Consider the following 24,784-nt stretch of genomic DNA (forward strand, 5'->3'; position numbering starts at 1 on the left):
TGCTGTTAGCCAGTGCACTGCTGTATTTAAACAGCTGTAATTATACTGGTAGAATTCCCTAAGTGAGACTCTCCTCTGAGTAGAAACATGCCCTTTTCTGGTTTGAGGTGTACTGCTGTGGAACCAATTTGAACTGAGCCAAAAAAGGAAAAACAACCCCAACTTTTTGGCTGAATACAAAATAAGACCAAGTACACAGTAAGTTATACTCAGTAACTGTTTTTTTAAACATTTCCCTCATCCTGTGTAGCTTTCCTGGCTAGACAAGCCTTGAATAGGTTAGTAATGTGCTTGTGTCACTGTTCGTTCTGCTTGTTAATACTGTATTACTGTTTCCTTGTGTCTGCTGATTCTCTCTGTATCATTTTCACTTACATTGTAGATCTTTTGTTTGGTCTAGAGGGCTTCTTTTGCAGAAGAGTTCATATGTACAACAGTAGGGCAAAAGCACACATAAGGGCAGTATTCTGACCTATGTCACCTTTATTACAGGGTGGGAAATGTTTATTTGTATCAATGTTGGATGTTAAATACAATCCTATTAACATTTAGCTGAAATTAAATATATATATGTGGCAAGACTCAAGTCCAACCTGATAAGTCAAACCCACTCTCAGGAAACTAAAAAGCCTATTGCAGACAGCAAGCTAATTCTTGCTGATGATGCAGAACTGGGAAAAAACATAGAAAAGGACAAGCCACTAAATGCAGCAGGAATTAATCTTGATTATTTTTTTTTTAATTATCCCTTTGGGTATTTTTGTCATACAGCTAAGTTAAGTGACTTCAAATGTTCTTCTTTGCAATTTGGTATAGCTGGTATTTTTGCTTTTGCTTTTTTATAGAAGATGCAGATAATTTCTTTATTTTTTCTTTATGGTTTCTTGATGACCTTGGAAATTATGTCAACTGGAAAACTGTACAAATTACAGATGGAAAGATCCATAAAATCATCTGTTCCACATCTCTGTCAGTGTAAGAGTGCTTCTTAATGTATATTTTGTTATCCATTCTGGGTGTACACTTCCCAAGTCACGAGTCTTTAGCGTTTCCCTTGGGAGGTCATTATACAACTTTTCTGAATTTTGTTGTCAGGAACCCCTTTATTTAAACTTTTTCTAAGTATTCTTTGTTTTACTCCAGCATTCTTACATCTACGTTTTGGGGGCATTTTTTAATGGTGAACTAAAATCTCTGTTAGCACACATGTTTGCAGCTGTGTGTCAGCACTTGGCTTGTTACTAATTCATCAGTTTCTTGTCTGTTGTGTCTGGCCCATTGGTGATGGCTTCCAACATAAGGCTGCAAAGAGTCTGGAAAAAGGAAAACTTTCTCTTGGTCAAGGACGATCAAATTAGAGATCATTTAGGCACACTTGATGGCCACAAATCCATGGGCCCCAATGGGATGTACCCCCAAGTGCTGAGGGAGATAGTAGATGTTATTGCTAAGCCACTCTCCATCATCTTTGAAAGGTCATGGAGGACCGAAGAGGTGCCTGAGGGCTGGAGAAAACCAGTGTCACTCCAGTCTTCACAAAGGGCAAGAAGGACTGTCTGGGAAACTACAGGCCAGTCAGTCTCACCTCCATCCCTGGGGAGGTGATGGAACAGCTCATCCTGCAGGTCATGTCAACACATGGGGAGGAAAAGAAGGTTATTGGGAATAGTTAACATGGATTCACCAAGGAAAAATCATGCCTGACCAGTCTTCTGACCATCATGTCTTCTGTGAGCAAGTAACTGGCCGAGTAGATGAAGGGAGAGCAGTGGATGTTGTCTACCTGGACTTCTGCAAGGCTTTTGACACTGTCTCCCGTAAGTCCCTCACAGGTGAGCTCAGGCAGTGTGGGTCAGGTGAGTGGATGGGGGTGGACTGAGAACTGGCTGGTGGCAGAGCTCAGAGGGTTGTGATCAGTGCTGCAGAGCCTGGCTGGAGGCCTGCGGCTCACGGTGTTCCCCAGGGGTCAGTGCTGGGCCCAGTCCTGTTCAGCTTGTTCACCAGTGACCTGGGTGAAGGGGCAGGGTGTCCCCTCAGCGCGTTGCTGATGGTGCAGAACCGGGAGGAGCGGCTGATGCACCGGAGGCTGCGCTGCCAGTCAGGGAGACCTGGTCAGGAGAGCTGGGGCAGAGGGACCTCATGGAGCTCAACAAAGGCAGGTGCAGGGTCCTGCCCCTGGGGAGGGACAGCCCCAGGCACCAGCACAGGCTGGGGTGACCTGCTGGAAGGCAGCTCTGCGGAGAAGGACCTGGGAGTGCTGGTGGGCAGCAAGGTGCCCGTGGGCCAGCAGTGTGCCCTGGTGGCCACGAAGGCCGGTGGGATCCTGGGGGGCATCAGGAGAAACGTGGCCAGCAGGCCGAGGGAGGTGATCCTGCCCCTCTGCTCTGCCCTGGTGGGGCACATCTGGAGTGCTGTGTCCAGTGCTGGGCTCCCCAGTTCAGGAGACAGGGAACTACTGGAGAGGGCCCAGCAGAGGGTTATGAAGATGATGAGGGGACTGGAGCATCTCCCTGATGAGGAAAGGCCAAGAGAGCTGGGCCTATTTGGCCTGAAGAAGACTGAGAGGGAATCTCATCAACGTCTACAAATATCTTAATGGTGGGTGTCAGGGGGACGGGTCCAGGCTCTTTTCAGTGGTGCCCAGCGACAGGACAAGGGGCAACGGGCACAACCTGTAACACAGGAAGTTCCGTCTGAATATGAGGAAAAACTTCATTACTTTGAAGGCAACAGAGCCCTGGGAACAGGCTGCCCAGAGAGGTTGTGTAGTGTCCTTCTCTGGAGATAATCATAACCTTCCTGGACGTGATTCTGTGCAGCCTGCTGTAGGTGAACCTGCTTTAGCAAAGAGGTTGGACTAGATGATCTCCAGGTGGTCCCTTCTAACCCTGACCTTTCTGTGATTCTGTAATATTTCTGGTCCTTTCAACAAATATCCTTGCGTAGCCACCAATGCAGACACAAGAGAAAAGATGTCAAAAATGTGTCATGGAGAATTATGTAAGCAAGCAGTTCTCATCAGAAACATAGCATTTAGGAATCTTCCCACCTCACCATACCAGTTACACCCCATAATCTCATCCTGACCCTATGGGACTTTCAGACTAAAGATCAGGGCAGCAGAGTTGATTGGTAGGTTGCACTGTCATCAGCATTTATGTAATCTTCCAATTAGGTGAAAGTGCAAATCCTTCAATTTATTACTGGTTAGTGCTGGTTTGAAGAGTTGTTTGTTTAAAGGGTAGAAAAATAGATGATAACCGATGCATTAACACAGTACATTTTCTTCATTATTTTCTTGAGACCAGTCTGAAAACTATTTTTGACATGTTTACATTGTTTGAAGGAGAAAATTTGTAGAATCATAGAATTTTGTAGGTTGGAAAAGACCTTTAAGATCATTGAGGCCAACCATTAACCTAGGACTGCCAAGTCCACCACTAAACCATGTCCCTCAGTGCCACATTTACATGTTTTTTCAATACCTCCAGGGATGCTGACTCAACTGCTTCCCTGGGTAGCCTGTTCCAATGCTTGACAACCAGTGAAGATAATTTTCCCAATATCCAACCTAACCCCCCCGGTGCAGCTGGAGGACATTTCCTCTTGTCCTGTCACTTGCTTCTTGGGACAAGACACTGAAACCCACCTTGGTACAGCCTCCCTTCAGGGAGTTACAGAAAGTGCTAAGGTCCCCCCTCATCCTCCTTTTCTCCAGGCTAAACAGCCCCAGTTCCCTCAGACACTTCTTAGAAGACTTGTGCTCCAGCACCTCGATGTCCCCCTTGCAGAGAGGGGCCCAGACCTGAACACAGGGTTCGAGGGGCGGCCTCAGCAGTGCCCAGTGCAGGGGGACGGTCACTGCCCTGGTCCTGCTGGCCACACTGCTGGGGACACAGGCCAGGGTGCTGCTGGCCGCCTGGGCCCCCTGGGCACACTGCTGGCTCCTGCCCAGCCGGCCGTCACCCAGCACCCCCAGGCCCTTTCCCACCAGGCCCTTTCCAGCCGCTCTGCCCCAGCCTGTAGCGCTGCGTGGGGCTGGTGTGACCCACGGGCAGGACCCGGCACTGAGCCCTGCTGAACCTCACACCACTGGCCTGGGCCCATCGCTCCAGCCTGCCCAGGTCCCTCTGCAGAGCCTCCTGCCCTCAGGCAGGTCAGCACTCCCACCCAACTTGGTGTCATCTGCACACTCTCTGAGGGTGCACTGGATGCCCTTGTCCAGACCATTACTAAAGATATTAAACAGGACTGAAGCCAATACTGAGCCCTGGGGAACACCACTGGTGACCGGCCACCAGCTGGATGTAACTCCATTCACCACCACTCTCTGGGCTCAGCCATCCAGCCAGCTTTTTACCCAGCAAGGTAAATCCTTGCCATGAGCAGCCAGTTCCTCCAGGAGAATGCTGTGGGAGACAGTGTCAAAGGCTTTACTAAGGTCCAGGTAGACAACACCCACAGCCTTTCCCTCATCCACTAGGCAGGTCATCTTGCCATAGGAGATAAGGCTTGTCAAGCAGGACCACCTGCCTTTCATAAACCCATGCTTGTTTATCTTCATAGATGCTAATTCCATGTTTCAGAAGTAAGCCTATTTATTTATTTTGCTCTCTAGTCCCAATTCTGACCTGTTAGAGGAAGCTGGACCTTCCATCATCATTACTGAAAATTATCAACAGGTATATGAGAGTTTAATTCTAATTGTTATTGTGCTTAATACTGCTTTTAAAAAACAAAGGAAAAAAACCCAAACAGACAAAAGAAAGCTGGTAGAGAATTCTAACACTGAAACTTAAAAAGTTGTCATTCTGAGGCAAGTTTTCTGGACTAAGAGAATATATACAGCTACTACTACCTGTGGGCAAACTGTCTTTTTTTGAGGAACATAACTTACTATATTTCTTCTTTATTTTTGTATCATTGTTAAAATGCAAAATCCTGAATGGATAATAGAATATGCTATCATATATATGCGGATTTTTATTTTTTTTTATCTCACTGCTCAGGGTGCGCACACACATTATATTGCCTTGGCTTATGATAATTCCAAGTGGTGATTTGAGCAGAATTTTTATTTCTTGATTTCTGATATTAATCTAGCCAAAATTAGTTTAGTGCTGATGGCAGTCAACTAGAAGAACAGGAAATAATAAAAGAAACTCTTATTTTCCTAGTTCATAGGATTTTGCTGCCATTACTGCTGAATGAAATTCAGGTATTGGTACAGGATGCAGGGCAACTGCAATAAGATTTCCATTCTGTTTAACGGTCCAAGAAATTTTCAGGTTTTTCTTTATCCTCCATAGGACAAATGAGGCACATGCCAGTTTTTTTCTTGCTTACATCTACATCTTTTATTTAGCTTTCCTAAATCAGTATACTTCATGAAAAAGGAGAGGTCAGTGAGGGAAATGGTTTTCCCAAATTATGTGGTGCTCAAATGTGGCCGTGTTTGTATGTGTGATATATTCGTCTCAATGACAGGTCTGAATCTAGATTATTTTATACAGCCTCTGATCTCCTATTTTGACATCATAGTCTTCAGTAAAATAATCCTAATGCAGTCATATATATAGACCTTAAAATCAGTTTATGTTCCTTTCCAGTAATCCAGGGACCTAAAGCTCTTTCACTCTGGTAAGGATTCTGCTCTTTCTTCTCCTTTTGTCTGGCTTTCTTGAGTAGAAGCTGGACCTTTCTGTAAGATAAAAAATCTTAGCAAAAATTATTTTTAATTGTTTTACAAATAGTACACAGTGGGAGCAGTAAATAAAGCTTATTCTGGCAGTCCATAAATGTTCGAGAATGTTTAATAAAATCTACTTATGCAAATAGAAATATCTGAAAGCATTTCTCATGTTCAGTTCAGCTGTTCACAATGATAAATAATTTGTGTTTTGCAGAAGATAATGTTTCTGTTGAGCAGCTTCAGAGTCAGTGACAGATGCTCTTCTGGAATTAGGTGAAGATGGAGCATTGGCCACCACTGCTAGTGGGTCAGATCTGCAGTGTGCAGAGAAACTTCACACAAAGGGAGCTTTTGGGGACTTGATTTACTGAAGTGGTTTCTCTGAGACTTGTGTAACACTGTTGCAATCTGTACAGCTGAAGCAAATATCTGAACCAAGGATTCAACAATGCATCTGTATGGGAGCTGGACTACAGATAACTGGGAATAATAGATTCCTGGCCTGGCGTTCAGGCCATGTTCTCATTTGGGACTGCCATGTTCTCAACCATGGCTTCCACAAGAGCTCATAGGCTGTTGTGACTCCAGTCTGAGGTGAGGCTGGAACGGGCTTCTGCTTACCCCATATTTTCAAACAAGACAGAAGACAAAGTAAATAGCTCTCCTTTTCGACTCTTCAGTGCCACTCAAGGTTTTGAATGCTTGCTTGAACAATGAAGAGACAAGTAGTTACAGATACAGGCTAATTTTTAATGGTGTTTTAATATTAAGCCTGTGATAGCTGATGACTTGTCTCTGAGTGATTTCTGCTAGGTTCTGTTTCACGGAGCAGAAGTTGCGTATCAGAATTATTCAAGCTGGGAGGGACCGCAAGTTACCTGTAAACTGACTTATTCCTTGCAGCAGAGTCAACACTGAATTCAGACCAGGCAGCTCAAGGCTTTAGTCAGTTAGGTCTGGAAACCTCTAAGATTTCTTCTAACAGCATCTCTTGGCAACCCCTTCTGCTGCCTGGCAGTCCTGACAGGGAAAAAGTTGTTGCATACATCCAGCTGGAACCTCCTCTCTTTTAACTTGTTTCTAGCCTCTCTTGTCCTCCTGCCATCCACCTCAGTAGAGGCCATGGCTATATCTTCTTGATAACCTCTGTATAGGTAGTGGCAGGATGCCTGAGGTTCCCCAAAGCTGTGCCATGTCGAATCTGAACAAGACGAGTTCTTACAGCCTTTCCTCAGGTGCTCCAGCCCCCTGCCAATCTTGTTGGCCCTTGGCTAGGCTTATTCAAGCTCATTAATATTTGTAGTATGGGGCCCGAACCCAAACACATGCTTCCAGATGTGGTCTAAAGAGTGCAGACTAAGTGGGAGTATTCACCTAGCTTAATCTCCCTTCTGCATTCTTGTTGGTTCAGTCCAGGATGCTGTTAGCCTTCATAGCTGCCATCATGCACTGCTGGCTCCTGTTCAGCCACCTCTCCGCCAGGACCCCCAGCCCCTTTTCAGCAGTCAGTCAGTCAGTTCACAGCATACCCCACTGCAGGGTTCAGTTCATCTCATCTGCCAGACGTTGCATTTGTGCTTGTTGAATTTAATGATGTTGCTGCTGGCCCACTTCTCCAGCCTGTTTATGTCCCCTCTCAATGGCAAACCTGCCCTTGAGTGTATCACTGAAATGGAGGCTGACAGAGATCATTAATAATGATAACGAAAGTTTAATCAAAGAGGAACAAAAGATACCATAATCTTTGTGTGATACCTTCTCCATTAAGATACATCCGTTTTCAGGCACTGCTACAATGCACCAAGCAGCTGTGAATGGTAAATTGGAGGGAAGTGAATACACCTCTATTTCTCTACTAAGAGAAAAAACATGGTTATATTGAGGTACATAGATACTTATCCATTGTCACATAGCTTCTGTGTTAGCACTGAACATACTTTGCTGTTGGCTTCTGTCAGTTAATGGTTTTATTTTCAATGATCAGTTCATATACATAAAGTACACTGTTATGTAGGAGAAATTGAGTGTGGGTTCCTACATTATTCTTAATGGCATAGGCTGGAAGATAAGCCTGTTTTTTAACTCCCACTGTGATAAGTATTTATGTGTGTATGTGGCATCAAAGTTTTATTTAATGTCTACTTTCGCTGTCTGAAATAGGAAGTCACAAAATATAATGAAAAACTGAGAAAAGTAGAAAGAATGAAAAACCTTTAATGGGCTACATAAAGCTTCCGGAGAAATGTCCCGTGTTGGCACTAAATAATAAACTTAACTGTCAGAAATACATGGCTTTGTTACAAAGTACTGTGAAGTATATTTTCAAGACACTTGTCTGGAGTCAAAGATCTGATAAATGTTTATAGATAACGGGAAATATTTCTGGGAATACTTCTACAAAAGAGGAATTACTTGTGCCACTAGGAACCAAAGATTAAAACAAAAAATAGCATTTAAGAAGCAGCTTTCTTTTATGCATGTGGACTGGGTGTTTATAATGATTTCTGAGAAACAAAGGCATACTTAAAGATAAATTAAAACTTTGTTATGGATAAAGTATGGTTCAAGAATAGTTCAAAGTAATTCTGAAAAAATAAAGAGTGCCAGGAAGATCAAAGTTAATAATGGTCCTCAGTGAGTGCCTGAGTTATATCCAAGTTACCGATATGTATTTAAGTGGGGGGGAAATGGGTTAGGAGGCTTTTGTTGTTGCTGTTACTTCTTTTGGAAGGGATTTTTAAAAATTTTGATTATGTGGATCTTTTTGCATAAAACCTCTTTCCTCCTTTCCTATGGTCTATATTCCTTCTGTAACTTTTCCCTGTCATATTTGCCTCTTTTTGTGATACCTTCTGTGAAATGCACAGGAACTGAATTCTTTTGTGCAGGGAATGCATTAGTGGTGCATGGAGGGATCAGTTTTGTGTAGAGTCCAGAGATGTGTTGTAGGGTTTTCTTTGTGACCTGCTGTAATAAATGTTTTTCTTCACAGATTGTTTCAGCAAAACTTTCAATTTCATTTTAAGTTTTCAGTTTTTCATCATGTAGCATTACTTGGCTGTTATGGTATGCTGCCTTGGTTAACTAGCTTTGAAATGGCTTGCTTACCTCTTATTTTAGTTTACCCACTAATAGAAATATGACTGTAGAAATAAGCAAGTCCCAGTGTCAAGCACTGTGTAAGTTGCAAATGTTGTGTATTTTTTTTTTATTAATTGTTATTAAATAATAAAGATTGTTTTATTCAAATGGGGAGGGAATCTTCTGGTCTGGGGAATTTCCAGAGTAGCAGAAAACTGCTTTTACTAGAATTACTCTTATAACTTTCTTGCTTTTCGGTGACCACTCTAGATTGTTCGTGGTAGAGTACCTATTTTCCAGGTACTATTTTAACCTTTGATTGGAAGATGCCGTGTCCAGAAATTATTTTCAGAAATCACTATGTGAAATACCTTTTACAGAATAAACTAGGTTGGGTCAACTGAATTTGTGTCATTTCAAGTTTAATTTGGTAAAGTTTTTGCCCAAATAAGTGACTAATGCCAGCTTTTCTGAGACTTTATTTTCTGGTGTTTTTGAGTACATCACAGAGGTATTCATGTACACATAGGGAACAACTCAATTTTAAAAGTCAGCTGATGGCAGAGGTCGGATTCATAATCAAATCAAAATCCCTGGTTTTTTAAATTACAGGGAAAAATACTGAAGTTGAACCTCACTGAAAAGAAAGTAATCTGAGTGTCATTTGAAATTGGATGACTGAATGCTTTTTCACTATTGCAGTTCTAGCCATGTTAACTTTATGTCAGATTAGGGACTAATTTTGAAACTACAGTAGTCACCTGGAGTTTGTCAGAGCAATTGAAGAATTGGATACAGTGTTTGTTGATGTGAAGGAGAATATAGCAGAATGACGAAGCGTGGCTATGGTTTTTCATGCATGGATGCCTTTTTAAATGTTGTCAATTTTACAGGGCATCATAGTTTTTCCTGTGTGATTTATGTGGCAGAAGAAGGGGAGGGGTTTTTTTTGTTTTCTGAAGAATGAAAGACACTGAAAATGAAGTGGTTCCTGGTGTTACCAATGAAAATATAATATCAAGACAACTACAGCTTATTAAGCCACTTAAAATGAATGAAGAGTTCTCCTCTTTAAATTTCAAATTTGAACAAGCTTTGCAAAACATAGAGCCAATTAATGAGTTGTTCATAATAGAAGAGGCCAGATGTTAGTGCAAATAGAGTTGACGTAGTGTAGTCAGATGTAGCTTGGACATTTTAAGGTATGCTGACCAGGTTAAATCATGTCAAAGCAAATTTAGATCAGAACATACACTAAAACCTTCCTGATTACTGGTTAAACTCCATGTCTAAATCACAACCTCTCAAGCCATTCCTTTCAGAGTTACTGACAAGTTGGCAAGGATAGGCTGTACTACGCTGTTTAAAGTTTCATGACTGTCAAGAAAATTTGCCTGAATTTGAGCAGGATTTCCTTCTGGAAATCAGACTAACAAGGAAGTAGCAAAAGTGGTTAAATGATGTGTTGTAATGGACTTGGCTGCACAGAAGGAATGTAACAGGTAAAAGGTCATATCCTGTAAATGAAGCTCTCATTTCTCCCATGCCAGTAGTTAACAAACTGTAACCAGATATAGCATGCAATGTGGTTGAATGTGGAATTTCAAGAGGAGATTTTAGTTGATTAATTGAATTCTGTAGTGCTTGCAGAGAAACATTTAGAAATCTTGCACTAGAATATGGAGGCATGAAGACTTTTCGTCTCTCAGGACTAGAAAAATAGCGCCGGTCTTGGTTGCATCACACAGTTTGAGCATTAAACATGGGCAGGTCAGACAGTTTTTTGCTTCTTACAGAAAACGAGACAGGATATAAGCAAATATTAGCATGACCTGGAAGACACTGTAGCAATCCAGGATATTTCCTGTGTTTGTAAGATAATGAAAATCTCATCTTGGACAGCAGTGCTGCAGAATTGTCACAGTCAAGTGAATCTGCACAACTATTGAATTTCTCTGGACCTGCTGTACAACAGAACCTCTCCATAATGAGTGGATCTGCTTGGTGAAGAAATGTGTAGACTGATACACCCACTCACTCCCCAAACTATGCCCTTTATGACCCACTGGAAAGATATAGGAGGTAAGTGTGTGGTGGTGTTTTCCTGATGCTTTGTGTGAGAGAAAGTCATCTTTTACTATCTTTCTCTTTTGGATGTACAGAACTTACTGGGTTTAATCAGTATTACTTTAAGAAGGGAAAAAAAAAAAAAGGAAAATCTCAGTGTCTTGCTTCAGGGGACAATATTTTGTTTGTTTTGACAAGGTAAATCCAGTGATTTTCCCTTCACTCTTTTTTCCCTTGAAAATAAAGAAATTTCAGAAACCTCATACATGAATAGAAAACATCTCTTGAAAGTTGGGTTAGAAGTTAAATTAGTTAACTTAGAATTAAGTTAGAATTAAGTTCATTCCAAATTTAATTTTAAAGAGCAAGTACTATACTGATGGACACTTTCATATCCTGAATACATCAGATGGATGCATCTAATACAAATTTACACAGAGTAAACAATAAACCTTTTGATTTTGTAACTCCTGGTTGCTCTTAATTGGTTTATTTACTCTTAGCTACTGCAGCAAAGCCAGATTTCTTCTCTCATAACACAGGCATATACTGGAACCCTGTGGCATTTAGTTCTGTGTGTTTGTGCCACTGCACACAAATGGCATAGGCAACCAGAAAAAGTCAACCTACTTCATTGTCAGTTCCCCGCAGTCTCTCAGAGCACAGCCAGGTTGAATGCTAAAAATTTTCCATGGGAAGAAGACCCAACAAAGGCATTCTCTCCCAGGAAGTAGGAGGTGACTGGCTTCCCTGACCTTTGCAAGTTGCGAAGCTGATGCCTTTTCTGGATTGGGGATTTTAGGAGGTTGCTGGCTAGAGTAGCTTTTTGTGAACTGAAGTCTATTCGCCTTAGAAGTTGTGGGTAAAATATAAGGGGTAATATATAAGGCTGGTAATAAAACCAACATCAGCTATCTCCAAGGGAAGCATGGTTTATGAAGGGAAAAATACACCTTTGGATTAAAACCAGGTTTTATGTTTTTCTGAGAATTATGCTATTGTCATAATATTTATGTACCTTTTATACATCTTGTTTCTGTTACCATTGTTCTTTTTCAATTTTGGGTTTTGTGAGAAGATTGATTCACAAATTATTTAGAATTGAGTAGGATTCTGCAGATCAGAACCAAACCAGGCTATGCTGGCCATACTCTTTAGGGCGTGATCTTGAGTACACTTAATCATAATAGGACAATATTGCTAATCTGTATCACAAGGAGAGATAAAGTATGCTTCTAAATGGGACCCTCAGATGAGTCTTTTTAAAAATAAACAAAAGATAATAAAAATAATAAAAGAGAAATAACGCCAGCAGTATGTCTGTGTACACTCTGCTGGGTCCCTTTGTGCTCTCTCCATCTCAGTGAAATCAAAATAATATCACGTTCTGTTGCAAAAAGGGAAATGGTGTCCTTTCCCTTTCAAACAGACAATAAAAATAAAAGTTGCTATCTGATGCTGCTTGTTTTCTGCTGCCCCGATCAATTGCCATTCGCAGTGTGCCAGGAAGATTGTTGATCACCCTCCAACCAAACAAACAGTGCAGGAGTGAGTGATTCACACTGTACAAATCACTGCTGTCACTGGCACCCAAGCTACATCCTAGCAGAGGTCAGTTGCTCTCATCTTCCAAAACTGTGGTAGTAACAGCACCTCCCAGTTTGGTATCATCAGCAAACTCACTAATGTGCGTTCAACCCCTGCGTCCAGATCCTTGATGAATATATGGAACAGAACTGGCCCCAGAACTGAGCCCAGAGGAACACTGCTCATGAGCAGTCACCAGCCAGATGTAGCTCCATTTACTGCAACCCTTCGAGCTCTGCCCAACGCACCATGAACCTGCTTATCCCACAGCTGGACAACTTGTCCAGAAGGATGCTGTGAGGAACAGCATCAGGAGCCTTACTCAAATCCAGAAAAACTACATTCACCGCATTCCCTTCATCCACTAGGTGGGTGACTTTATTGTAGAAGGATATAAAATTACTTAAACAGGACTTCCCTTTGTGAACCCTTGTTGACGGTGTGTGATGATTGAATTGTCTTTTAAATGCCTTTCAATAGTACCCAGTATGATCTCCATAGTTTTTCCTGGAACTGAGGTTGGACTAAATGGTCTGTATTTTCCTGGGTCATCCCCCTTGTCTTTCTTATAACCTGGAATAACACTGGCTAGCTTCCAGTCAGCAGGGGCCTCCCTGAACACCAAGACCTTTGGTAGATGATCAAGAGGGATGCTGCCATAAGATCCACTAGCCCCTTCAGTGCCCTGCGATGAATCCCAGCCAGGCCGCATGGACTTAGGAACATTCTGCTGAATACAGTTGGTCCTTTACAATTTCAGTGTCCATGAATGGAAAGTCACTATTCCCATACTCATGGTCCTCTAACTCAGAGGACCAGGCAGCCCAAGGTATCCATATTAACTGGAGCAAAAAAAGCATTGAATGCCTCTGCTTTTCATTCATTTATATTAGTTGGCTGACTGTCTTCAACAAGTATTGGTCTGATGTTTTCTTCAGACCTCCTCTTGGTATTAGCATACTTTAAAAAGCCTTTCTTGTCTGACAGAACACTGTCCAGTTTCAACTCTAATTGAGCTTTGGCCTTCCGTGTCTTCTCCCTCCATATATGAATCACAGCTCTGTAATCTTCCTGTGAACCCTGACCTTGCTTCCAGAGATGGTACAATTCGGTTTTCCCCTTGAGCTCCACGAGGAGTTGGTCCCACTTGCTTGGCTTATGACACAGTGAAATTGCCTGCTCCTGTGCTTCTGAAAGATGGTTCTTAAAACCTGACCAGCACTTATAGACTCCTAAGCCCTCAAAAGCAGATGCAGATTGCCAGGGTATTCTGCTAAGTAGCTCCCTGAATAGCTTAAAGTTTGCTCTGTTGAAGTCCGGCATAGCAATTTTCTGTCCTTTTTACTCATTACACTGAAAATTTTAAACTCAACCATTTCATGATCACTGTGGCCAAGACAGCCACCTGCCATTACATCCCACATGATGGCATCTTTCCTAGTTGACTCAATGAGTATTTGTGACAAGAAGTTATCTCCCACAAACTTCAAACATTTCCAAGACCTGCTTGTCACAGCAGTGTGATAATCCCAGTTGATGTCTGGAAAGTTGAAATCTCCCATATGTACAAGGGCTGCCAGTGCAGAATTTTCTGCTAATTGCCTATAGAATAACTCATCAGTGCTTACATCCTGGCTGGGTGATCAGTAGTAGACACCCACTACTCCTTTGGTTTTCATCCCCCTAATCCTCACCCAGCGGCTCTCAGCCACGTCACCGCTAACTGTAAGGGCTGTACAATCAAACCTCTCCCTTATATACATCATTAGTACCCACAATTGCCTCCAGTTTCAGCTGGGACTTTTTTTTATCTTAAAGACTATCTTGACTAAACATTTTGTCTTAAAATTAGAGACTACATCAAACAGAACACTTACCTCATGATACTGTTCAAACACATGCACAGTTGTAGAGCCACTTACTTGTGGAGTGTGATGACAGTGGTACTGTTGTGTTTATAGCTTGGTTTTCTACTTTTACTCTTTCTTTAATTCCATTCATATGTCGAAAAACTTTGCATAAAGGAAAGGAGAATTAATCAAAAACAGTAATTAATCGTGGGTTCAACTAACACTGAGGTTGAAGTTTAATAATGCAGGTGTGTTGCACTGGATTACGGAAACATTTTAGGCTCTTGATCCTGCTGTAATACAAGAACTGCTGGCTGTGCATTATTGTGCATTACCTGTTGTATATGTGTATGTGCATGCGTGCTTACTCACTCATGTACAAATCTAAAGGCTGAAGAAATGCCTGCTTTAGATGGTTGCTGTCTGAACACTGCCAATGTAACAAATAGACCTTCTCCTTAAACTGCAAAGAGAATAGATGCTCTCACAGATGAAAATTTAAGTAATGTTAAAAGTTTGTCAGATACACTGCCAAGTTCTCCTGTCTTCATAGTTTTATTTTAATTGGAGATTGGGAGCTGGGACAACAAGCTGTTTTTTGGAACAAAAAACCCCAAGCAACATTTAAGCAGAAATCTGATAGTTAATACTTGCTATTAGGAAAGGTCTTTTTTCTTTCGAAATGTTTACTGTGGAAAATCAGTGACAGTATGTCTTCTCTATTTCCACTTGTATAATATCCTTCTCCTCCTGACACTTTAAACTTTGAAAGTACCTGAATAAAATTAAGGAGTAATACTGTGTTGCGCATTTCAGTTTACTGGTGATTTGCATGCTGGCTTGTTTTTGGAATGGTTAGGTATTTTGTATTCAAAATGTGCATTATTTGGAATGGCTGATGTGTAAGGCTAAGGTGAGCCTGGTTGAAGGAGGGCTTGCTACACGTTTGAAAGGTTTAAAGCATACCTGACACAATGATGGAGGATTGCTCAGCATTCAAAAGAATGCTTCTGCTATTCTTTCTACACCTTCTTGTGATGTTTCGTCATCAGATGATTTCCCTGGTAGTTGCAAAATGCAAATACATGAGTAGATTTCACAAAGCTTGCACATTTACTGATTTGTTCCTCTTCATGTAGTTGTTTTATACATGCGTATGGTAGTGTGCATAGCTTCAGTCACTGAAAATGACCTTAGTAATAAACCTAGTTATTTAAAAAAACAAAAAAAACCCTCTCTCCTGAGTTTAGCCAAATTCATATAGTTGCCATTTGCACACAATGTTTCAGTGATGGAATATTGGTATAAATTTTATTTTATTTTTATTTTATAGTGGTTTATTTATTGATATTCAAAATTGTACTTGTATTGGTCATCATGTTTTGTGATCTGCATGTGAATGATCCTTTCCTTTTGGATGAGTGAAATGCAGACATCCCTGATGCTGAACAGCTGTGCATCTCACTGTTGATGAGAGGCTGGTATCATATCATATCATGCATCCCCCAGCAGAACAGTTAATCTCATTTTCCTCCCAGCGCACATTTAGACGTCTGTGGGAAGAATGGTAGCTAGAAGCAAACTGTGTGAATTGTTCTTGTGTCAGTCCAATTTTTGATGCTGGGAAGTGGTCAGGAAATCTAGGTATGTGCACTGAAAACCTCTTGTGAGCTTGGTTCAATCCAGTGAACAGGTCCAAAGGGCCTGTGCTGAGCTGGGTGCACATCAGTGCTTTGGCAGCATACAGTTTCATCATGACTTTGTGGGAGTCAGGACTGTTCTCTGCTTTTGCAGGGTTGCTCTGATGGGTATTGCCCTCTGTTTAGTATTCACAGGGAGTGCTGGGCTCCTGAATACTCCAGGAAACTTCAAAGTGATTTCTTTGGCTTTGGTAAGGGAAAGATCATGACGCTTGGTTACACTTGAATTCTATTCAGAAATGTGCTCAAATGCTCAAATGTAGCATCATTTGTCTGCTGACATCTCAGTGCACAGGTCTGACCAGCACCCCCTGTTCCTGACCCCTGGTAGTGTGGTTGGTGTAACTAATGCCATTTTATAAGGCAAGCAGGTATTCTTTCTGACCAAGGGGCCACATACTCGTTTGAATATTTGAATATTCGTATTTGAAACAGACTTCGTTCTGTTTCTGCTTGAAAACCATCACTGCCAACGGAGGTTTCTGCCAGCATGTCTGGTTCAATCCCTCCCCATATTTTGAATGTTTCTGAATAAAAGTTGGTAGCATCTTGTCTTATTTGGGTGATATTGAGACATTGTCCATTGCTTTATTTTGGGAAGAGAGATGCAGACAGAAATGGGTAAGTAAATAAATGGAAACAAAGATAGTCACACTTCTGGTGTCTCATGCTGCCAGCCATTGATGAAAGGATCCTTCTGCTTCTGTTCTCACTTGAAAGCTGTTGTTTAGTGGTAGTGGATCATTGCTGCTGTCACAGGGTGAAAACTCTTTTAATGACACAGAGTTCATGTGATATTTAAACTGTTATTGATGCAGTGTACACACATGAAGAAAATTTTGCTTTTGTTTGTTTGGGGTTTTTTGGTATGTTTTTGGTTTTGTTTGTATGTTTGACATAATTTCTCTAGCTATGTTTAAGAGTAGAGATTTAGCTTTCAGTTCACAGACTTCGGGTAGGGATTCACAGTGCTGTTAACAGCTTAACTGTCCATGCTAATCAAGTCTCACGTTTCAGATGCAATCCTTTCTTCCAGAAGTACTTCTAACAGTACTAATCTCATCAGGGCATGATATAAATGGAGAACAACAAAATGTTCCTGATAGCAGGAGTCCTTGGGGCCTCCTTCAATAGCCAGGAGTGAAGGGCATTCCACTCTTGCTCAGTAGTCTTCATACCTATGTTTGTGCTGCTGAGCTGCTCCGAAGAAAGCCCAGTGCAGCATTTGTGATTTACCTCTTTAGATTAGATTCTCCCTTGCAGCCCTGTGTCTTTGACAGTGGAAAGAAACAGTACCATTCTTAGCATGTCAGTGAACATTTTCTTTTCATAGGCACAAACCTCTCTCTCATGTAATGTTTGCTGGGTGGTTTCATCTGATAGTATCATCAAAGTGGTAGTTGAGTCTGCAGCTGGATGGAAATACCTCTGCTGCTCATCTCCCCTCTTTTTGCCCCCACAGTGGTTTTTGTACTCTCTCAAAAGAAGGTTATTTAGAACCAAGCTGCCCGCCTTTCCTTCACAAGATGCTTTCTTGGCTGATTGGATGTATGAATTCTGTACGATGATGTGATCCCAGCTTCAAGGATTTTATGTTCCTCAGAAATCCTAATCTTGTTCTCCGTGTTTTGCAGGGTCTGTTAACCACTCTGTATTCCATTCTCCCAAGGAAAATATTCCTTTTAAAATTACTCTTCCCATTTCCTTAGTGTTTACTACTAAACTCACGTGCTATGTTAAGCAACCTAAACCCCCAAGATACCCTGGTAAAACCTCAGTGCATATGTTTAAAGTGCTTCCCTCGCTGATGGATCACTGATCTCATCACCTGCTTCTTCTGCTGTACTGTGTTGGATTTGCACTTCCATTCCTCAGCTTCAATTTCCTAAAGGACTTTTTTCCATCTGTGTTCCTTTCCTTTTCCTCTCAATACTTTGTGCTCTTCCAGATTCTTTTCCTTTCCAGTCAATATCCCCCTGCAGTTTGTTGATGTCAGTGAAAACAAGCAGCACTGAATTTGAGGGGAAATGAGGTAAGAGAAATTATTCTTGCCCGCTCAAGCAGCAGCCAAACAAGCTGGCGTATGAACCAAATTATTTGGCATGGGTGAGGAGGTGGAATGCTCTGGGCACAAAGCAGGAGCAGGGTTGGCGCTTCCCTGTCCTGAGAGGAGAGTTTCTGTTTCACTAGTGGTTGCTGTGCTTCTAGAGGCTTACGCTCTTCTGCCTGCGAGGCACCATGTCCTCTTTGGGCTGAATCAGTTGGCTGCACACCCTGTGAGAGTCTGGAAACAAACCTGTGGGAGTGGGACCGGATCGCTCCATGTTGAAATGGAAAAGCTTTAATAAGGAAAACAAGCTTTTGGGAACGGTAAATTTAAATTGATAAATGAGAAGATAATTTCTTAAGCTGTATGTAAGAGCTAAGACCATATGACATCAGACCAGAAGTCCAACTACCCCACAGTTCAGTTTCAGGTGGTTGCTGAGAATAGATGCTTGTGCAAAAGTAGGTCAGTGTGGTACTGCTGTGCCCTGCCAACCATGTTTGGCAGGGGACTTTCTGAGCTAGAACTTTTTTGGGGGTAGGCCATTCTGCTTAATGGGTTTTGAGGGATTTTTCTTGCATTACTGGAAATGTCAGTTCTTTGAATCCATGTAAACTGATAATACGAACAATGTGTCTAGGCAGTGGTGTCAAAGCCTGGTGCCATACTGTGTGAAGGTACCTTTCTGTTTGTATTGAAGCTGGCACTGATTGTTTCCAGTGTCACAACTTTATTTTTTTGTATTATGAAACAATAAAGAGTAACTCCTTGATTTTCTTTTCCTTAACAGTCCGGATTTCCTTAACAGTCAGCAGCCTTGGATTGTCCTTGCCTTCCATCTTTGTTTTATTTTTAGCTCACTAATTTCTTTGCATACCTGAGTTAGTTATCATTTAATAGCCTTACCTAGATTAGCGCATTGGGTTTTGTGTTTGCTCAATCCTTTTCCCAGAAACATTTTTGAAACATTTACTTACACTTCCTCCTTATCTTATTTTACAGTTACAGGCATTTTTTCTTCTTTTAGCATGTAATTTGTCCACTTTAATTTTTCATTCTTGTACTGGGCCTGGCTGGGATGGAGTTAATTTTCTTCATAGCAGCACATATGGTGCTATGTTTTAGATTTTTCACCAAAACAGTTCAGAAAACAAGCTAGTGTTTCAGCTGTTGCTGAACGGTGCTTGCACAGGATCAAGGATTTTTCTGTTTCTCACTTGGCCCACCCCAAGACTACGGGGGGGTGCACGGGAGATTAGGGGAGGACACAACCAGGCAGGTGACATCAACTAACCAAAGAGGTATTTCATGTCATATAACATCGTGCTCAACAATAAGAAGGAAGAGAAGGGGATTTGAGTGGCTTAGCCATCTTTTACTAAGGAACTGGCTGGGCATTAGTCTGCCTGTGGGAGGTGGTGAGCAAATGCCTTTGCATCACTTGGTTAGGTTCTTTTTTCCTCTCTTCTTCCACTTCTTCACTAATTAAACAATTTTTATCTTACGCCTATAAATTTTCTTCCTTGTACTCTTCCTTTCCTCTTACCCTGTCCCAAGAGTGAGCACTTGTGTGGTGCTTTGCTGCCTACTGGGTTAAACCACAACTCAGTAGATATTTTCTTGTTTAATAACGTGTTTGGTTCCACCTTCCTGGGGAATAAGAGCATATGTATGTTCTGACTCTACAGAAACAGGAACTAAAAGGAGTTATGGGTTGGACTTGCAAGTGCTTCATGGTCATTTTCATTAAAACAGAAAAAAAAGAACATGTTTACTGCATCAGCTGTAATATACGATGGTGGCCAAAAACTTATAACCAAAACCAGTAATTAGCATTTGAGTTTTTAATGTTAATTCCTTGAATTTTAGTAAGCTGTGATACTGCTCAGATACAGCTTTGCAATACTGCATGTCTAGTTCACTGGAGATCATACCACATCACCTCAGCATTCTTCCTAACAGCTTTGGCACACACTGAAACACTGGAGGTTCCTCCCGAATATCAGGAAAGACGTCTTCCCAGTGAGGGTGTGTATTGCGTTTGTGTGCCAAGGTTTTGACAGTGGCCCAGTGTGTTACAGGGGTGGCTTCTATGAGAAGGTGCCAGAAGCTTCCCCCATGTCCAATGGAGCCAACACCAGCTGGCTCCAAGATGGACCCGCTGCCGGCCAAGACCAAGCCTGTCAGCAACTGTGATAGCGCCTCTGGGATATAGTATTTAAGACGGGGGGAAACTGTGCACAACAGCAGCTGTGAGAGAGGAGTGGTAATATACGAGCGGAACAGCCCTGCAGCCCCCCAGGCCAGAGCCGCAGGAGGGGCAGGGGGGGCTCCAGGGGCCGCAGCAGAGATTCCCCCCAGCCCGTGGTGAAGCCCACGGTGAGGCAGGCTGTGCCCCCAGCCCGTGGAGGCCCACGGTGGAGCAGATACCACCTGCAACCCATGGAGGACCCCATGCTGGAGCAGGGGGATGCCCAAAGGAGACTGTGATCTCTCTGGTGTAGGTTCCTGCAGGGCCTGTGGCCCCATGGAGAGAGGAGCCCAGGCTGGAGCAGGTTTGCTGGCAGGGCCTGTGACCCTGCGGGGGACCACACGGCAACAGTGCATTCCTGAAGGACTGCACCCCACAGAAGGGACCCACGCTGGGGCAGTGTGTGAAGAACTGCAGCCTGTGGGAAGGACCCATGTTGGAGAAGGTTGTGAAGGACTGTATCCTGTGAGAGGCACCCCGTGTTGGAGCAGGGGAAAAGCATGAGGAGGAGGGAGCAGCAGAGACAGTACATAATGAACTGACCACAACCCCCATTCCCCATCCCTCTGCGCCGCTCGGGGGAAGGAGGTAAAGAAACCAGGAGTGAAGGTGAGCCCAGGAAGTGGGAGGAGGATGGTTTTTAGATTTATTTTTATTTCTTATTATCCTACTCAGACTTTTGATCGGTAATAAATTGATTTCCCCAAGCCACATCTGTTTTGCCTGTGATGGTAATTGTTGAGTCATCTCCCCGTCCTTATCTTGACCCAACAGCCTTTCATCGTATTTTGCTCCCGCTGTCGAGCTGATGAGGGGGAGTGATAGCATGGCTTGGTGGGCATCTGGCATCCAGCCAGGGTCAGCCCACCACAGGGTGACTGAGCACTGGCACTGGTTGCCCAGAGAGGCTGTGGAATCTCCATCCTTGGAGATTCCAAAAGCTGTCTGGACACAGTCCTGGCAAACAGTTCCAGGTGACCCAGCTTGAGTAGGTGGTTGGACCAGATGACATTCGGGGGTCTCCTTCATCCTCAACCATTCAGTCATTCTGTGATACGTTTTTAAAGGGCTGATATTATGATGAAATATTACTTTGGAAGCATATTAATCAGAGGAGCTGCTTTTACCATTAACAAAGATTTTACCAGACATTGCTAGGAATGTTGTAACTGAGAACTGCCTAGCAATGAAAGAAAAGAGCAATAGGGGTTTTAGAAAAATCATTTACTTTCCAAATGCAAGATGTAAAGTTGTTCAGATGAAGGATAGTGACAGGAGAGAGACATGATTCTGCAAAAACTGGTTTATTAAAACATGCTGAAGCAAGGTTAACATGACTGCTGATTGGAGGAAAACTGTTTAGGAGCCAGGGCACGTCTAAGTGTTAAGTTTAGTGTATGTGCAGATAAATCTGTTTTACATGGATGGAAGTACTGAAATAATTCTGGGAAAAGTTTTGGGACACTGTAAGAGGAAGACTGATGAGGAGATCTCTCAGTAAAGATAGCTGTACTCATGCAACAGTGTAAAAGGCAATAATTTTGTGACACCAGTGAGAAATTAGCTCTAAAATGGGGCTATTTCTAATGGGAAAATATTTTTGCAATAAAAGTTATAGATGACAAATTAATGGCTTTGATTTAGGCTTGAATTTAAACTAGAATCTGTTACCTCTGTGATGTTTATACAACCAGGAGTCTAACTGATCTGAAAAAGGTACAGAAGCTTTCAGGATCACATTTTTCAGTGACTGTAGTAAATGAGGAGTGTAAGAATCACACCTGATACTGAAAAATGCAAGCCTAAAATTTGCTGAATTACTGTTTTATTATCTCACTTTTGAGTAGACCATGTGATCTGTTCTTAATGTATATGCATATAATGAATATATATCTGCAGATGGACTATGTGAACCTCTTGGGCGAAAGTCAAAACCGTTTTAAAAAGAGGTTATTTTTGAGCTCACAGTCATGCTGTCAGGCAGAGTGAGTTTTTATGGTTGAGACTGTCCAGCTGCAGTTACCACTTTTCTGAGGCTGCTGTTTGTAAGAGGTCTGGCTCAGCTGGACATCAGTTGGGCTTCTCAGCCACATCATTTGCATTGTTGTATGGTGATGCACCCAGAAAACAGGAATGATTCATACTCTGTATCAATGGCTGTGAGCTGCAATGGCTCAGGAAGAGTTATGTGTTCTGGAGGTAATCAGAGAGGCTGGCTAGGAGGAAGAACTGCTTCAGCTGCACCATCTAACTCTTCCTGGCAATGTGAGTCAGCATCATTGGCCATGCCTCCTGCCCTCCTTTCACAGTTCGGAAAGGATACAGCTGCAGTTTTTGTTACAAGAAGAAATGTTTTTGTATTTCATTATAAATTCCTCATGGAGAAGAGATCAGGTTGTTATCACAACAGCTGAGCTACACTCCTGCAATCATCTGCTATAATCCACCTTACCTGGTTTATCCAGTGTTTAAAGACTTCAGTGCAAGCATTGTTAAATGCCAAGTTTTCTGTACACCAAAAACCTCATATTTTGGTGGAAAATTGGTGATACTGACATCCATAAAACCTTGCTTTTTCAGCCGTCCATCTATTTAAAGTATTTCCCCATCTGAAATGTGGAAAACAGTGTGATATCATGGAACTATGGACTCTGTACAACTTAATAGGTTTTAAAAAATGAGAAGCTGAAAGAATACTTGGACAACTTTTCACAACTAAATCAGTGACCTGTGATCAGAGCATTCTGCTGGAAACTTCTCCCTCAAACCATATTGCCTGTTGGTCCATAAAACCACATCTTTGTTTGCCTAAGGATTACATGCTCTCGTGCTCTCTGTCTCTATATTCTTATACAAAATTAAAAGCCTGAAAATAGTATTCCTGCATAAAATGTTTTATGCTGACAGTGTTCTCCCTAAAAGATTACTGTATTTGAAAAGAACAGACACAGCAGTTGCCTTTAGTTTATACACTTGTAATTGTTATACACTTATGAGCTGACCATGTCTGTGATAAATGCTGAAAATGTTCTTCAAAAAGTTACAGTGGACTGAGTCTGTCTCCAGAATACAGAGACCTGGAATACGGTGTCCCTCAGTATGATGGGTCAGGTTAGAAGCTGCCAAAAAAACATACCTACACATCAGTAAAGTAGAAGAGTCCTTGTATTTTATTAAAGATTTTGGTTTTGCACTTTTTTATCAGTATTAAACATCTAGGCCATATGTGGAACTCAAAAAGAAAACCTGGAATGTTGAAGGCAGATGGTGGGTTTGGCCCATATTTTGCAGAAATACTTATGCTTTTAGAACTTGACTGGTGGTTTTGTTAGTGAGAGATGAAGCAGAACTGAATACAGTAGCTAACTTATTAGTTCATCTAGCAACAGGAGGAAAAAAATCGGAAAACTCCCTTTTGTTTAACTGTATGGTTATGCTGTTCTTACCTGAGGAGGCAGAAGGAGAAGGTGCACAGAACCGAATGGTGCAGTTACAGCACTGGAGGTTTTCTAAGTCTAATCGCACCTCAGCTGTTTCGCCTCCACATGCCAAGCAATTTGTAGTGCTGCAGCTCTTCCAAACACTTTTTATTGTGTGAAATGACTGGGAAGATACGTACAGTATGCGAAAGATTTCTGTCTAATGCTGGATGTGCCGATTACTACTGCACTTGAAAGGGTAGCAGAGATCGTTAACTTGAAGATAGACTTCTGAGGTAGACCACTGTGGTTATCTTCTTTTGTTTTGACTCATGATAAATACTGAAGGAGTGAATCCTGAGTAGAGAACATGTGCAGGTTGCAGTCAGAAGGCAAATGTTTTTCTGGGAGAGTTTTCTCAATATTCGAATGCCCATGGGTATAAGGAATGTATAGAATTTTAAAAATATAATTAAAAAGTAAGCTTGTAGATTTGTACAGCAATGAAATTAATTCATTGGAAAATCCTGTGTTCTAAGGAGAGAAAGAGTTTAAAACTCAATTTTAAATATATTTCTCTCTGTGTATCAGCTCAGGCTATCAAACAAATTGGTTGAAATAATCGTATAAGAGATTAGGTATGTACAAAGCTTAATTTAATGAAGAATACGAAAACCTGAAATAATTTTATCTTGTCAGTCTGGTTTTGTCTCTGTGACACAAAAATGTCTTTCTACTTACAAAACAGACCTGTAAAGTAAATCTTACTAAAATGTTTTATTGAAAGGGCAGGTATCCGTTAGTATATATGAATAATGTATTTGATAATACAAAAAACAATTAGAAGTTGAACTTTTGCTTGGGTTGTTTCATGTAGGCATTACAGCTGTGGGTTACCTTGCTCACACAAGTCTTGTGGCAGCTCACTGAAGTCATGCAAGAGAACTGCTTTGTCTCATCCCCAGGTGTTCATCCTATGGCAGTCTGCAAATCCTTGAGCTAAAACAGCGCTTTTGGCTTTATCTGCTGACTGAGAGCTGCTGGCTTGACAGTTGCAACTGTTGGTGCTAAAGCCTGAGTGTTGCATCCA

The 24,784-nt window shown here is 41.9% G+C and overlaps 1 protein-coding gene and 1 long non-coding RNA gene across 5 annotated transcripts in view; one reads left to right on the forward strand and one right to left on the reverse strand.

Moving 5' to 3' along the window:
• MCC (MCC regulator of WNT signaling pathway) overlaps positions 1–24,784 on the forward strand; it is a 226,333-nt gene that overhangs the window by 93,711 nt on the left and 107,838 nt on the right. The window lies entirely within an intron of this gene.
• On the reverse strand, positions 1,442–16,144 carry LOC121081537. The gene is made up of 3 exons (XR_005825717.1): positions 16,135–16,144; positions 12,837–12,840; positions 1,442–1,552 (listed from the first exon to the last, which is right to left on the reverse strand). It is a non-coding gene; the product is annotated as an uncharacterized LOC121081537 (long non-coding RNA).

This window comes from Falco naumanni, chromosome Z, assembly GCF_017639655.2.
Source record: "Falco naumanni isolate bFalNau1 chromosome Z, bFalNau1.pat, whole genome shotgun sequence".
Classification (NCBI taxonomy): domain Eukaryota; kingdom Metazoa; phylum Chordata; class Aves; order Falconiformes; family Falconidae; genus Falco; species Falco naumanni.